The following is a 15,040-nucleotide window of genomic DNA, read 5'->3' on the forward strand; positions in this document are numbered from 1 at the left end:
TTTCTATAGATATTGTGCAGGGGAGATGCCATGAAAAACAGCTTCAGTAAGATGAATCTGGAAAAGTCTTACAGGATGAATTAGAGGAGGGAGAGATTGCAGGAGGTAAAATCAATTGGGAAGGCTTCACAATGGCCCAAGTAAGAGAAAATGAGGGCCTCAACAAAGTGGGGCAGGGGGTGCAGACAGGCAGGGTGAAGTGAGAAGAAAAGTGGGGCGGAGGCCGCAAATGATGTTTCTTTCTCCACCCACTGCCCTCTGGACCAGACCCAGGAGTGCGAGGAGGAGGAAAAACAGCGCAGTCTGACAAATAAAGGTGTGGGTGGGCCCGGAACAACCTATCGAGATACTGAAATTGTGGTTCTCTCCCTATAATTTACATTTTTTCCCATCCTACTCACAGTATTTAGGTTTTTGTTTTTGTTTTTATTTTTATTTTTTGGCAACCATTTCTGTCACAGCAAGGTAGCATTGAAATTAAATACCTTGCAAATTCTTCTTTGTCAGACTAGGTTCTAATATAACTGGCTACCATCAAGAAGGTTATTATTATCCTGTTGTCCTCTTTCTGTAAGTCCAACTTCTCTCTTTAACTTTTCTGATTATTTTGTGCGTGCTGTTTCCATTGCCTCTACAGCTGACAACATATATTTTTCTTTTTCTTTTCTTTTTTTTTTGATTAGCCAAATTTTGTAGCAGGTTTATAAAATGTAACTCCCTCTGTAACTCAGATGTGAAGAGAAAATGAAAGTTCTTTAGGGTTCTCTGTTTTAGCCCCCTCCCCACTGGGTAGCTAGACAACAAATTAACTAAATTCAGTTAAAACTTAATCTCTTCCAGTAGTGTTGACTGCCCCTATAAAATATTCAGTGTCTGAAAAAAGATCATTTAGTCCCTGAGCTAGCCCAGCTCCCTGCACTTCCCCCTGTGATGACATGTGGAACATGGTGGGTATGAGGAATAAAGATTTTGAGTCCTCCTGGAAAAATAAGGAGTCAGAGTCGTCAGTGCAATGTTCTCTGCTTTCCCAGGTCTCCATGGCAACACCCCTGGCTCCTGGGTGCTGTTGGCCCTGCTGCTAAGCTGCATAGCTTCACTCTGTGTCAGTGGGACTCTGGTTTCAGTCTCCCCTAGCTTTGACAACCCCTAGCACTATATCCTGGCTCACCCTGTCTCACCCCTGCTCCCATTGGCCACAGTTTTCTGCATGAGACCTACAGCCTCCTTCCAGTCCATCAGCCAGGTGGTCCCAGCCCTGCTCTGCCTGCAGAATCACCTGGTGGGCCCCTGCCTGGCTCTCGGGTTAGTTTCTCACTGCAGGCCCCTGAAGGCAGCTCGGGAAGGTTATACTGTAAGGTCTCCCTCTTCTGACCACCACACTGTGTAGCTAAAGTGCTTCAGCCAGGCCCAAGTTTATTGCAAGACGAAGCTCAGAGGTGATTTCCTAGTCCTGAATAGGTAGCAGAGAGAAAAGCTGCCTCTTTGCCTTTGTCATTATCCTCAATAACCCATCTCCTTAGGAGTTAGTGGGGTAGACAGCCCAGTGCCACTCTGCCACTCATTAGAGGCGTGATCTTGGGTGAGTTATGTACTGGCTCTGTGTCCCAGTTTCCTCAACAGTAAAATGGGTATTAAATAGTATTTACCTCACAGTGTCATTGTGAGGACTGAATGAACTGATACATATTTATATACATAGAAGTACTTAGAACAGAACCAAATGCATAGATGCTATTTAATAAGTTAACACTTTGTTTTCCTTCTCACGAATTTTTGTGATTAAAAAAAGAGGAAGGGTTTTATTTCCTTCTTTACTGATAGCCTCTTCCGGACTCCAGCCAATCCTAATGGCAGATGTTACATCTCCTCTACACCACCGGAGAGCTCGACCGACAGACTGAATCCTCCACACTTGGTTGTGGGGATGCTGGAGGAGACAGGGGAACTTGGAAAGGTCTCACTCAAGGCAAAAGTCTAGAACTACAATCCTGCTGCATGATCGTATGATGGCATAATGGAGACTGAACATTCTCTTGGTCTCTCCTTGGAGTTCCTTCCCTAACAAATTATTGGGATGGCCAAAAAGTTCATTTGGGTTCTCCATAACATGTTACAGAAAAATACCGAACGAACTTTTTGGCCAACCCCATATAATCTCTGCCCATCTACCCACACCCATCCTCCAGGTAATTAGATTCCCAGGCAATTTAGGTCAGAGGTCTCTGGAAGGCAAAAGAGAACAGCACATTTGACATTTTAAATGCTAGTTCTTTTCAGTTATATTCCCAGCCTCCCCTCTATACCTTAAAAGCTGACCAAATAATCAGAATTACCTTCAAATTTCTCCAACCTACCAAGTTTAGCATTGGTACAGCACACCCTTCAGTTTAAAATTCAGTAAATGCAATCTCGTCTGTTGCCAATAATATGTGCCAAAATATGCATATATTATAAACTATCTCTTACTTTTCCCCCCCAAGATATTCTCTGTATGATTAGATGTTTCATTAAAAGTGATTTATTCTGGACAAATTATCAAAGAATAACAAAAGAGCTCAACAGATACCATATAATGTGACTATTTAACTCTTGCTGAAAGCAATAAGGCTAATTGTGGTATTAAATAGAAAGGAAACAGTAAAAAAAAATCCACAAATCCTTAATGTAACTCAAAACTCAGGAGTAAGTTGTAATGGGCAGTGAACATAACCACATACCAACCGCCACTATTAATTTATAGCGGTAAGGATTGACCATATGTAACAGTAGCCCTCTAAACTGAATATCATTTTAATATGCAAGTGGAAAGCTCTTGCCGTAGAGGTCAACAGAATATTGATAATGCAGGTTCAATTCTGATAAACCAAGTCTTGTGCAGGCTGAGTTACACTGAATCCCTGCTCTTCCAACAGGACTACGGACATGGAGTATAGAATTTCTGAAAGGAAGTGCTCCCTTGAGAGTGTGTACCACTTAAAATACCTTCTGTCACATGCATCCCAATGTTCACAGCAGTGCCATTTACAATAGCCAAGCAACATAAATGTCCATTGACAAAGGAATGGATAAAGAAGATGTGGTTTATATACACAGTGGAATATTACTCGGCCATAAAAAAGAATGAAATAATGCCATTTGCAGCAACATGGATGGACCTAAAGATTATCATGCTAAGTGAAGTCAGACAGGGAAAGACAAATATCCTATGATATTGCTTGTATGTGGAATCTAAAAACATAATACAGCAACATGGTGGACCTAAAGATTATCATGCTAAGTGAAGTCAGACAGGGAAAGACAAATATCCTATGATATTGCTTGTATGTGGAATCTAAAAACATAATACAAATGAATTTATTTACAAAACATTTCTAGACTCACAGACATAGAAAACAAACTTATGGTTACCAAAGGGGAAAAGGGGAGAGGGATGAATCAGGAGTTTGGGATTAACAGATTCACACTACTATTTATAAAACAGGTAAACAACAAGGACCTACCATATAGCACAGGGAACTATATTCAATATCTTGTAATAACTTATAACGGAAAAGCATCTGAAAAAGAATACACATATATATGTATAACTGAATCACTTTGCTGATTTGCTGGACACCTGAAACTAACACCACATTGTAAATCAACTATACTTCAATAAAAAAAGAAAGAAAAATTCAATAAATAAATAAATTGAACAATGTTTGTCTAGAATACCAAAGGTTGAACAGCAATTTGTGAGGGCTAAATGTTAAATTATTATAGGAGGTGCATCATCGTATTACAGCACGTTCAGCATCTCTTTTGGAAAAGACAGGCCATGAAGAGTAGCTGGCCTACTTAGGTGCAGCTTATCCAGCCATGAACCCTCAGGGTGCATTAAGCTACATCATAACAGCCTATGCCAACCCCTGCCAACAGTCCCAGGTTCCATTTACTCAGGGTCAGTAGGCTCAATTAGCATAGCTGGACATAATTGTGACAGTAATTTTCACCAGGGAGCAAATTTGGATTTATTTATTCAACACTGTAGTGTGGAAACAAGGAGTGACATAGGGAGTTTGGGGAGAAAAAATGATCCAACAAAACCTTGAATTTGTTGAAATGTTTGGAAAATAAGAATTTAAAAGAGATGTTATTCAGTCTAGAGAAAAGGACCCTGAGGGGATGTTTATCAGCTATAAATTTCAGAGTAATTTCAACCATTAGCTTTGGAACCACAAAAACCCAAACTTAAATTCTGACACTTCTGCTTACCAGCTTTATGGGTTTGGGCATATTGCATAAAGTTGATAATCCTTAACTTCCTCATCTGTAAAATAGAAATACCTATGTCATTGGAAGATTAAATATAATAATTTCAGTGTAACAATGTTGGCGCTGCCCCTATTATCCCATCTTGGGGAGCTCCTCTCAGCACCTGCTAGACATATGAGGTTCTTTTTGATCGTCCTGGGCTGCTATATGCCAGTTAGCCTCATGGGACAGCTGGGCAGTGAAGCAACAAAGAATGGTGGCACTGGCCAGGTGCTGTTCCCTTTTCCAAGGAAAAGGGAATTAGCTGGAAAGGGCTCTTAGTCACTAGGGAAATGGAAATTAAAACCACAATGAGATACCACCTCATACCTACATGATGGGTAAAATTTTTTTCAAAAACTGACAATACCAAGAGATACCAAGAATGCAAAGCAGCCAGAATTCTCATACACTGGTGATAGAGTAAAATGGTATGGTTTTGGAAAACAGTTTGGAATTTTCTTATAAAACTAAACTTACCCTTACTGTATGATATACAAGTTCTGTTTATGGATATTTACCTAAGATTACTTAAACTACAGGTCAACGAATGACCTGTCTGCTAATGATTATAGCAGCTTTATTCATAACAGCCCAGAACTGAAAAGTACTCAAATGCCCATCAATTGGAGAAAGGATAAAAATATTGTGGTGTATCCATATGGTGTAATACTATTCCTCAAGAAAAAAGAACTAGTGATACACTCAACAACATTGATAAATCTTGAAAGCACAGTAAACAAAGGAAGCCACAGACAAAATTACATGCTATATGATTCCATGTATATGACATTCAAAAATATGCAAAGTCTTAGAGACAGAAATCAGGTAATAGTTACCACAGTCTGGAGGACTGGAGACGGGATTGACTGCAGTGGGGCACAAGGCATCTTCTAGGTATGATGGAAATGTTCTATATCACTGTTATAGTAAGATTAATATACCACAAATATATGGTGGTATAATTAATATTCATTTGTCACAATGCACCAAACTCAAATTTTAAATTGTACAGTTTTGCCATATATAACTTACATCCCTATAAACCTGACTTTTTAAAAAGATCTCATACCAAAAGAAGACAAGTAAAAGAAATATGAGAGCTAGAAAGAAATTAGTAAGTTGTAGATTTAAACCCAAATTTTTATTAAAATCTCAGTTATGTGATGTTTATGAAAGACAAATTTAAAACATAATCCTACAGAAACTTGAAAAGCAAAAGGGAAAAAAATACATATATATGTGTATATAATATACACACATATATATATGTGTGTGTGTGTATATATATACATATATATATATATGTATATATATTTCAAACACTGGAAAGAGCATAAATTTAAAAATAAAATAAAAAGAGAAAATAAAGGTCAGCATAGCCAATAATTGATTCTTGGAAAAAAACATAAAACTCATAAATGTCAAATGAGACTAATCAAGGAAAAATGAAAGAAGGCACAAATAACCAGTGTCAGAAATGAAAGAGTAGACATGATTACAGACCATGAAATACCAAAATAGGATACTGTGAACAGGTTTAAGCTAATAAATTTAAACGTGTAGATAGAAAGATCAAGTTTCTTGAAAAACAGAACTTACCAAAACTGGGCAAAAAATAAATGTAATATTCCTTTACTCATTAAAGAAATTGAATACAAATCTTCCCACAATTTAAGAATATTAAAATTAAATTCATTTGTACCAGATAACTGGAAATACATGGGAAGAAATACACAAATTTTACACAAAAATTTCCAGAGATTAGAAAACAATGGTGTGTTAGGAGGCTTCTGAAATGACTCTCAAGAATCCCTGCCTCCTGGTATTGTCACCTTGAGTAATCCTATCCCCTTGAGTGTGGACTGGACCAAGTGACTTGCTTCTAATGAGCAAAATATAGTAAAATGATGGGATATCATTTCTGAAATTAGGTTACCAAGACTGTGACTTCCATCATCTTAGTTTCTCTTGCTGGCACTCTCTCTCTCCTTACTCAATTCAATGAAGCAGCTGTCCTTTCGTGAGCTGCTCTATGGAGAGGCTCACATAAGAGGAACTGAGAGTGGGCCAACAGCTTATGAGAAACTGAGACCTTAATCCAACAACCAGCAAGGAACTGAATCTTGCCAACAACCGTGTGAGTGAGCCTGAAGTGGACCTTTCCCAGTCAAGGCTTGAGATGTTTATAGACCTGTGAGAGTCTGAGAATCAGAAGACTCACCTAAGCCTTTCTTGGTCCACAGAAACTATGAGATAATACACGTTGTTGTTTTAACTCACTATCTTTCGGACTTATTTGTTACACAGCAACTGATGACTATTACAGAGGGAAACATCTGCAGTTTTATTTGGAGGCCTACCAGGCTTTTAATCTCATATCAAACAATCATGGAATGTAGGCTTCCCCTAGAAGGGAGCATGACCTTAGGCCAGGCAGCTCTCTTCAGCTGAGGGGAAGTTCCAGGGAGACTCAGCTGAGTGCCATCAACCTCTAACACCCCCAGCAGCTAAGAAACAAGTGCTCCAGTCCCAGAGGGAGGAGCTGGGTGGTGTATCATGGCACCCGCTGCTGATGAGATGTGTATTAACATCATAAATCTAACAAAACATGTAGAAGCTCTCAACTCAGAAAATTATAAAATGTTATTAAAAGAAATCAAAGAAGACCCCAGTCAATGGGAAAATATGCCATGGATATGAATTAAAGGCTCAATGTCATAAAGATGTTAAATCTCCCCAATTTGATCTATAGATTTAATACAATCCCATAAAAATTCCAATGCTCTATATGTGGAACATGACAAACCAGTAGTAAAACATATACAGAAATGTAAAAAGGTGAAGGGCTAAACTTAGCCAAAACATTCTTAAAGAAGAAATGGATGGGAGAATTTGCTCCACTGAATATTAGCTACAGTAATTAAAGCAGTAAGGTATTGGCATAAGAATAAAAATAAAAGCTCAAAAGAATATAATAGAAATCCTAGAATTTATCACAAATGGGCATGTGATTTCTGCAAACATAGCACTTCCCAACAGTGGAGAAAGAACATGTCTTTCCAGAAATGGTTCCGAAACAAATAGATAGCCATATGGATAGCTATAGGAATAAAAATGTTACTAGAACCTTACCTCATGCCAAACACAAAAATCAATTGCAAGTAGATCATGTAGCTAAGTGTGAAAGAAGACAAAAAACAGTAAAATTTCTAAAAATTAATAAGAGAGAATATCTTTACAACCTTAACTTAGGATAAGACTTCTCAAACAGGACACAAAAATCTTGAACCACAGAAAATATTGATAAATCTGACTATATCAAAGTTCTTTTTCAAATGTCACCACTAACAGAGCAGAAAGGCAAACCACAGACAGTGAAAAAGTATTTGAAATACATAGAGCCAAAAGAGGGCTCATATGTTGAATTTATCTTTTTAAACATTTCTGAAAATCAAAAGAGAACCTCAAACAATTCAGTAGGAAAAATGTTCTTGAGATTCAACAAGCAATTCGTCAGAGGTTATTCAAATAGCCAGTAAACAACCTCATTCATAATGATGTAAATAAAATTAAAACCACAAAGTGATATCCCTCTACTCCCATTATTAAACATTGGGAAAAAAATTTAATGACAATACCAAGTGTTGGAAAGTCTATGAAGCTAAACGGACACTACTGTTGGTAGGAGTAAAACAGTTTGTCATCATCTTGACTTGAAACTACACAAACCCTATTACTCAGCAATTCAACTACTAGAAATGTACTCAACAGAAATACATGCACATGGCCACCAAGAACTATGCATGGGAATGTTCATAGCAGTGTTATTCATGACAATCCACAATTAGATATAAACCAAATGTCCATTAATAGTAAAAGGACAAATGAATTTTGGTATATTTATATACAGAATACTATATAAAAATAAACTGCCTCCTTTAGGCTATAAAATGAATAAGATCTTGACTCAAAGCAGGACCCTGCGAGCCTTCCCAGGGACAGAACCCCTGCCCCTTGTGTCCCCTGCCTCTTGTTTGTAGAAAAACTTTCACTTCCTAGGCCTTCCCCAAGTTCCAAAGAGCAAATTTAATCAGAGAAGTGAAAAAATACAGAAACAAAGGAAAGTAGTCAAGCAAGAAAAAAATAATAATAGTTTAGTCATAAGACAAAGTCAAGAATCTTTAGTTCCTCCTCAAGGGCTACAGATCATATCCAGAGCTCTATCCTTGAGCTGCTTTGCAGATACTAAAACCCTCACCATGTTGTAGGAGTTAACTGATTGCTGACCACAAGCTCAGAGACCCCAGACCAGTTGGAGCCAGAAGGTTGATGATGCTGACTCCCAAAATGCCATCTAGTTACCTCACCACCAACCAATCAGAAGAATGTCCACGAGCTGATCAGGCACCCTGTGACCCTCTCCCTCACCTCGCCTTTAAAAACCCTTCCCTGAAAGCCATCAGGGAGTTCAGGTCTTTAGAACATGAGCTTCCCATGCTCCTTGCTTGGCCCTGCAATAAACACTGTACTTTCCTTCACCACAATCTGGTGCTGTAGATTGACTTTTCTCCTCATCAGGTGAGTGGACCCAAGTTTGGTTTGGTAACAGTCTGAGAATCTAATGTATAACATAGTGACTATAGTTGATAACACTATATTATATAATTGAAATTTGCTAAGAGAGTAGAACTTAAATGTTCTCACCAAAAAAAAAAAAAAAAAAAAGGCAAATGAAAAAAATGTCCACATCCTGCAATATGGATGAATTTTACATTGAAAAAAAGAAGTCAGCACAACAGAATTCATATTGGATTATGCTATTTATATGAAGTTCACAAACAGGCAGGACAATACTACAATGTGTGAAAATGCATGTGTGCATGGCAAACTCTAAAGAAAAGCATGGATGTAGTGACAATAAAAGTCATGATAGTTTTTAACTTTGGAACAGAGAGGAGTTAGTAAGGAAGACGGAGCACAAAGGGAGATTACAGAGTTTGGCAATTTTGTATTTCTTGATCTAAGTGGTGGTACTTAATGTTGGTTTGAGACTAAATCCACCTCTACTTCAAGGTTTGTTCACTTTTATTTATCTGTGTTACGTTTTACAAGAAAAATTTATTTTTTTAAATTGAAGCATAGTTAACTTAAAATATAATACTAGTTTCAGGTGTATTACATAGTGATTCAATATTTTTCTAGATTATGCATCATCACACAAAGTTATTATATTATTGACTATATTCCCTGTGCTGTACATTACATCCCTCTGATTTATTTATTTTCTAGTACAAGTAGTTCATACAGGAAAAAGTTTAAAGAAAGCTATACGTCTAGGAAAATAAATGAAAGTTTCTCCTTACCTAAAGAAGTGAAAGTTCCTCTTTACATAACAGCCTTGCTATGTCCAACTCCTGGGAACCTCTGTTGGGTACTTCTTTCTTTACGCATATACCGTATGCATATCTCTGTGTATATCACACCTTTTTAATTTTTAAAATAAATTTTACTATTCATAGTAGTATGTGAATATTATCTCTTCACTTAATATATCATAAATATATTCCCTGGTGAGTATATGTTTATTAACCTTATTTTTAAAGCCTACACCTCATTCCATTATATGGATATGCCATAATTTATTTAACCTTTTACTTACTGAAGGATATTTAAGTTGGTTCTGATGTTTGCCTTTCCAGGTGCTATTTCATTGAGTGTTCTTGGATACACATTCATACTACTTTCTTTTTTTTAATGAATCACTCTATTACTCTCACTGAGTCCTTGAGGTTTTTAGCTTTTCACTCACCGTTTCTCTCTCCAGCACAACTTGGTCATAATTTTTGGAGATGCCAGTATCAGTGTATATGAACCTACCAACACCCTGCCTTGCCTCTCGCTTCCTCCATCCTTCTCTCCTCCAAAGACCACATCTTCCTAGCCTGGCCGTTCTTTCCCACTGTCATGCCTTAGAGTCCAGACCTTGTCTTAGCCAGGACTAAGCATCACACTCTCAGACCATCACACCTACCTCCAACACTTCCTGGCTTCACCAAGATCTAAAAGTCATCAATCAAACACATTTTATACTGCCCCTTTCCTTCATGTCTCATTTCCCTACTTGCCCTTGTTAAATTCCATAACCCATCATCAGAGCCCTCCCTTCTCTCCCATTCCTTCTCACTGAATCATACTCATCTGGCAAAACCCTAAATCTGAAAACAACCATATCTCCACCCACACTGTGCCCATAATGGAAACTGAGGAAATATATAAAACAAGGCTGATTTGCCTCATTTAAAATTATCTAATAGAAAACAGGCCTTCCGTATGACAGGCTGGCCACAGGAAGCAAGTTGTCAGCCCTTGGTGCGGACCAATTATCCTCCTGTATTTCTCCAGTCCATTCACGCTTCCAGCCTCCTAGAAAACTACATCCCAATTTCTTTTCTCTCTCAAACCTCCATGCCTAGGGCTTCCCTGGTGGCGCAGTGGTTGAGAGTCTGCCTGCCGATGCAGGGGACACGGGTTCGTGTCCCAGTCCGGGGGCATCCCACATGCCGCGGAGTGGCTGGGCCCGTAAGCCATGGCCGCTGAGCCTGCACGTCCGGAGCCTGTGCTCCGCAACAGGAGAGGCCACAACAGTGAGAGGCCCGCATACCGCAAAAAACAAACAAACAAACAAAAAACCTCCATGCCTTCCTCCTCCATCCTCACTCTCAGCTGAATAATGTGCTTCCTATTTCACTGAGAAAATTAATCAGAAGGGAATCTCCAGAGGTGCCCACACCACAATTATTCTCCTACCAACATCTGCACCCACATAGTCTGCCTTCCCACCCATTACTTCGGATAGATTACCCCTGCTCCCGCCTAAAGGCAATCCCTCTTGTGCTCTAAATTCTATTGCCTCTCGCCTACACAATCTCATCTGTTCAGCAATTCCTCCATCTCTCTTCCATCATCAGTTTTCTGCTTCCCACTGTGACACGCCCACCAGTGTACAAACAAAAACTGCTATAATTTCTACCATCTAAAAACCATGGAAAAACATCTCTCCTTGACCTCACATCCCCTTCCAGTTATCCCTCATGTAGCTGCTCCCATATTATTACAAAGCTTCTTTAAAATTTTCCTCTACCTGCCATCTCCAATTTATGCCCATTTTGTCTTGAACCCACTATAATATAACAAGACTTTAACCCTCGATCACCTCTCCACTCAAAACACCTCCCATCAAAGACACCAATGGACTCCGCTTTGACCAACTCACTGGCCAACGCCTTGACCAGTCAGCCATGCTCCCTTGGAAAACTTCTACCCTTTGGTTTCTGGAATAACATACTCTTATGATTTTCCTCCAGCTTCACTGACCATTTATCTTTTCTGTTTCATGCACACTCCCCAGATCTAAACTTTGGAGTCCCTTAGGTCTCAATCTTTAACCATGCTCACTTCCTAGATTTTTGTATATATGTATGTGTGTGTGTGTGTATATACATATACATATTGTATATATACACACATATTGTTTATATATATACATATACATACATATGTATATATATAGTTCTTCTTCCCAACTTTATATAAATAACCAAGATCTCTCTCCCGAATCCATATTAATATATCAACTGCCTACTAGACAGATCCACGTGAATGTATAATGTGTAATACATGTCCAAAGCAGAACTTCCTTTTAAGCTGCCCTTCACACTGCTTGCCCCACTTCAGTAAAGACCACTTCATGCTTCCAGTTCCTCAGACCAAAAACCCTGGAGTCTTCCTTAAGTCCTCTCTTGTTTCTGATTTCTCAGCCAATGCAGGAGTAAATCTTACTGGATCGATCTTCAAAATATAGCCACTTCTCCCTACCTCAACTGTGACCACCCTGCTCTGAGCCATCACTGTCTTTTTTTTTTTTTTTTTTGCGGTATGTGGGCCTCTCACTGTTGTGGCCTCTCCCATTGTGGAGCACAGGCTCCGGACGAGCAGGCTCAGCGGCCATGGCTCACGGGCCCAGCCGCTCCACGGCATGTGGGATCTTCCCAGACCGGGGCACGAACCCGTATCCCCTGCATCGGCAGGCGGACTCTCAACCACTGCGCCACCAGGGAAGCCCGCCATCACTGTCTTTTATCTGGATACTTGCCATCGCATCTTAACTGGTTTTCTTTCACCCCACAGACAGTCTATTCTCAACCCAGAAACCAGAGTGATCCTTTCGAAACTGTAGACAAGTTCATGCAACTACTGAAAACCTTCCAATGCCTTTCATTCCACTCAGAGTAAAAGCCTCATTCCTTACAATGTCCTATGAGGTCCTGGGTAATCTACATCCTGCAACCTCTCCATCCTCATCTATAACCACTATCCTTCTTTCTCTCCTCCAGCCATACTGGCTTCTTTAATATCTACCAAACAGAACATGCACTTGCTTCTCCCTCTGCCTAGAAACCTCTTCCACTAGTTATTGCCATGTTTCACTTCCTTCAGCTATTTACTCATTTACCTAACTGATAAGGAATTTCGGAACTACCCCTTTAAAATAGCTCTTTTTTCCTTCCTTTCACTTCCTTCATTATATGTACTCCATAGAATGTAACACTCTGTGTGCGTGTGTGTGTGTACTTGTAAATGTACAATCCATATACATAAAATTTATTATATATATTATCTATCTCTGAACTCTGGAATGTAAACTATGTGAATAGTTTGTACATCTTGTTCATATTCCCATAATCTACAACAGTGCCTAGCAGTAGCTGAGTCCCCAAAATCATTAGTTGAATGATATAACGTACACATTCGTATTTTTAACAGACACATATCCTTCATCATTTAAAAGACTGCCTCTGTCACAGATGTAGAAAACAAACTTATGGTTACCAGGGGATGGGGGAGAGGGAAAAACTGGGAGATAGGGACTGACATATACACACTACTATATATAAAATAGATATAGCTAATGAGAACCTGCTGTATAGCACAGGGAACTCTACTCAGTACTCTGTAATGGCCTGTATGGGAAAAGAATCTAAAAAAAAAAAAAAAAAAAAAAGAAGAGTGGATGTATATGTATAACTGATTCACTTTGCTGTATACCTGAAACTAACACAATATTGTAAATCAACTCTACTCCAATAAAAAATTTAAAAAAAAAAAAAGACCGACCCTGCTTTACTTTGGCATTTCAGTACACCCTCCTCCTGCATTTTGATTCTTTACACTTAGATTTAAGAAGGAAAAACTCTTTTATTATTTTCTAGAGTTGGTGGTTTAATGAATGTCCTCTGTGTAGTTGATTCATTTTAAAGCCATGTATTTCCTTGTCTAATTATTGACAGGGACAGGAAGTGGAATTAATGGCTTATCTTTCAGGATTCCCCTGAGGCATTATTGCATGAGGCAACAGAGGTTTTTCCTTACTAGGACACATTTTCATGTTCTAGTGTATATTTAGACACTGAACCCCTTTTAAACTAATGGGAGGTCCGTGGGCCAAACATTTATAGGAAACGAAAGGAAATGGCATGGTAAAAGCAAGCTGTGAAAAAAGGTCTTCTAGCTTGCTGTTACCTAATCTGTCACATGAAAGACTTATTTTAACATTTCTATTAGGTAAGATGAACAGAAAAATACCACGCACAGTATTCTTTCCATATTTTTGCTCTTCTTTCTACGAATGCTGCCTCTTCATTTGAGTCATGTATTGGGGTAAGAAAAAAAGTGTGGAATATGATTTTTTCAACTAAATCAGAAATGCCATCCTACACTTAATGACTAATTGCAAAAGAACCAAAAAAATTTTTTTAATTGCTAACACAATTTTGGTAAAGCTTGGAGGTGTAAATTTGTCAGTAAATAACTAACCATGTTATTCAAATTTTCAGTGAAAAATAGCATTTGGTCACATTGGTTGTAATTTGATTTGGTTTATTGTTTCGCTTTGCTTTTTTAGGAGACCTAGAGATTTACTCTAATATGGATCATTCTCTTAACTTCCAAACATACTTAGTGGATCTAATCCATATCCCTGCCATAGCCACACTTTTTTTCTTCTCTGTTCTTGCCACCTTCTTACCTGCATAGCAGATTATCAAAGGGAGTAAAACTTCTTTACTTCTTTCTCCAGCCATTGCTAACCAGTACTTTCTGCTGCAAGCTCCCTTCACTGCTCCAAGATAATAATCCCAAGCCTATCCCGTACCTTGCCAATCTCTTGTCAGCCTCAAAAACAATTTCACTTAAGTAATTGTGATTCACTTTAAGAGGATAAAAAAATCCCATCCAGTCTAAATTAGGATGTCAATCTGACTTTCATTCCAAAGCTTCACCCCTTCCCACGGTTCAGCCTTGACCACTGGATGAGGTAACTGTAATCACAAAGTGATCTTCTGTTTCCTCCTTCCTTCCTGCATCTGCACTATCTTCCACTGCAGGTTCTCTCAGGGTGAAGGTAGTAGATAGGGAAGATTATGAAAATAAGCATGTCTTATATAACAGGTGTAATATAATTAGCCATAGTAATGCCCTCATGGGGCACATTTGTGCTCTCTTTGGGGACCCCACTAAAGGACCTCCAGCATGTGAATTTTCACCATATGAGTGACACATGTCCAGCTGACTTGTTGTAACTGCCCTCAGTTCCTGCCCTCTTTGCTGTACCTCTTGGCCTCTCTCCCTGGGATTCCGTCTCCCCAGAACACTTCTTTCTTGGATAAGGGCTCAGTGAGACAGCAGG

This window comes from Lipotes vexillifer, unplaced genomic scaffold (assembly GCF_000442215.2).
Source record: "Lipotes vexillifer unplaced genomic scaffold, Lipotes_vexillifer_v1.1 scaffold49, whole genome shotgun sequence".
Lineage (NCBI taxonomy): Eukaryota > Metazoa > Chordata > Mammalia > Artiodactyla > Lipotidae > Lipotes > Lipotes vexillifer.